Here is a 2,924-nt window from a genome sequence, read left to right as displayed (position 1 = left end):
AGCTCATATTATTACTCTAAAGATATAAATCGTTTTCTAACATTATATAATTATTTCCATATTTTTGTTTGTCATCCTAATTTGTAACTGAAAATATTATGATTATAAGTTTTTGTCTTTTTTATTTATAAAATTCGAAATTGGAGATGTAAAGCACTTCGTGATACAATTATTGACCTAATTTTCTTTTTTATTTATTATTTAAGTAATTTAAGTAATTTAGGTAATTTGAAATCGAAGATAATACAAATACTGAATTATTTTTCCATTTTTGTCTATTATCGCAAATTAGCGTTGAAAATATAGAATATTTTGTAATATAGTTAATCATTATTCTTTTTTATTTTGTTAAAGGTATACGAGGGTTAATGGTGAAAGTGGGCCTGGTACGAAAACTTCGATTCACGCTGTTCTGGACTACGACGACGACTTCGACGATTACTACGACGACAAGGACCCAGAGATACCAAGGGACGCTCATGTTACACCCATCCAAGGCCCAATTTTTTTAAAGAACGGTTCGGTCCCCGTGGTACCACTGTACTCTTATCCTCAATTGAACAATGGTACATTCGTGCAAATACCGGTAAGTTTGAAATACTGTGGCATTTTACTTTTTCGCATGATTGAAAAAGAAATTCTGAAGAATAAATGGCTTATGCTCCTAACGAAATAGCTCCAACGACCTTGATACGTTGATCGCTATGTGGTCGACAAACCCAATGGTATTCTTCAGATACTATTTCATGAACATTTGTCTAACTACAATCACTAGTTATTTAAATTAATGTGGAATAAATGGAAATAAAAATTGTTAAATGTTTATTTTTATATACAGGGTGTATCGAAAATCGTGGTATGGTAAGACTGATAGGAGAGATTCCTCGTGTAAAAGTAAGTTGAGAATGTAAAATGACAATACAGTGAAACGTCAATTACCCCAACACCAATTATGCGAATTTTGATTATACAAATGACCGATAGAAAGCGTGTATTGGATTACAATAGGTAGCTGTATAAATGTCTATATTTAATTTGTATGTAATTTATTTGCTTAAAAGATATTTGTAATTGACAATTTTTGTATTTCTTCTTGATTTATAACATAATTCAAAATTTGCTTCTTTCAGACCTAAACAAATTTATTTCCCAATTAATTTGGATAATCGACATTCTACTGTATTGAGTATGAACCTTCGTTTTTGAGAGAGTTGACTGTTAAGTTTTAATATTTTATTGGAATTTAATTATATTATTGGGATATTATGAGTAATTTGCAGTTTTATTAAATAAGTGAATTATTGGAATTCAGTATGTTAATTCGTACATGTTTAACCAAAATTCTCTTGAAAATGAGGTCTCGTATAAGAAATTATCATTCTACGATTTCGATACATTTTTGTACAAGGACTCACTCTTTTGGTTTATACTACAATCTTTTATACACTTTGCAATTGATATAGAAAAGAATTTTTTGGAAACTTTATTATCTTTTTGATTAAGGTAAAAAAATGTAAGTTGATAAATATTTTTGGTGATTATTGTATAAATTAGAATATTTTTTAAATAAACTTATATTGCTTTTTTAAAAATTAACAAATGTATATGTATTAGAAAAATATCATGGAGAGAATTATTTAATACAGCATAGAGAAAATTTCATAGTGATCTGGGAAGTAAAAGATTAGTTACCCTGTCATCAGGTGTTATAAAAAATTTACTGCTTTTGAAGGTATAAACAATTAAATGACATAAAAGACTTAAATGAAGATATTTGTATATTGTATTTTGATCTAGTACATCAAATTAACACATGTTTTTATTTTGGCCCCAGGGTAACTTTCAATCAGAACTGCCTTGTCAATCAGTGTGTTAAGTAATTGGATCTTCAAAACATTTATGTGATCTTTCAATTCGTTATATAATATTCATTGAGTGAGGTATTTTGCTACTTATATTTTAAAAAATTTACTCTAAAAAGTTTTTAATATTTAAGACATGATGCTAAGAATGCCATGTAATTCGTCTTCCTTTTCTTTTATTTTTATTAGAATTATTTAAAACTTTTGATTGAAGCTTTGAAATAATTCAGTAATTTAATTTGCTTTCCTATCTTTTGAATATATTTTTTTATGCTGAATATAGAGAAACATAGATGTAAAATAAATATTCATCAATGAAAGATGAATTATTATAAAATATAAATATAAAAAAAAATATGAATTAAAATAATTGTATATTATGGTTGAATGTAATTTGGTATATTCAGTATTTTGCTAACATAAAATGAAAAATGTACAAGATAATGAAAGTATAAATATAATATGCTTTTAAAATATCTTGTTTTTTAGAAATAAAAATCATCTTATGTTTATTACATAACACTGTATATTTTTTAATACATATACATATATTGCAGCATAACTAACATTACAAACTTGCAAACACAATTTTGGTAATGTATCAGAATCTATTATTATACAATATAATTTTGATTTTAATGACAGACAAGATCTCAAAAGGTAGGTTTCATGTTTATACAGTATTTTTATACAGGTATAATAAATTCAAACAAATCCATATAAAAATTCTTTATCAGAAATAATAAAGAATTGAAGTTATGGCATCCTAGAATTATTAATCGACACACAAATTATTATTTATTGACTAGAAACTCCGTCCTAAATACAATACTAACACTATGAAAAATTATAAAAAGAAGAACTAATTTTATTTTCTATAGAAAATTGAAAAACATGTGAGTAAATACCATTTAATTTTGCTCAAATTTATATATACACAGTAATGAAAAGAAACAATATATAACTAATTAAAATTAGGTATGAATTGAATGCATTTGAAATTAAAATTGAAATAAAAGTTAAAACTAAAAAGAAAATGAAAATCAAATTTAAATTTAAAAC

General features: G+C 25.3%; 1 protein-coding gene across 1 annotated transcript in view; it reads left to right on the top strand.

Moving 5' to 3' along the window:
* Positions 1-2,924, top strand: part of spz3 (Spaetzle domain-containing protein 3) — a 28,349-nt gene that overhangs the window by 3,950 nt on the left and 21,475 nt on the right. The window lies entirely within an intron of this gene.

Source organism: Eufriesea mexicana, unplaced genomic scaffold (genome assembly GCF_001483705.2).
Source record: "Eufriesea mexicana isolate 0111107269 unplaced genomic scaffold, ASM148370v2 scaffold2087, whole genome shotgun sequence".
NCBI lineage: Eukaryota > Metazoa > Arthropoda > Insecta > Hymenoptera > Apidae > Eufriesea > Eufriesea mexicana.
Note: the sequence above shows the minus strand (reverse complement) of the source record. Positions and strands in the feature narration are given on the sequence as shown.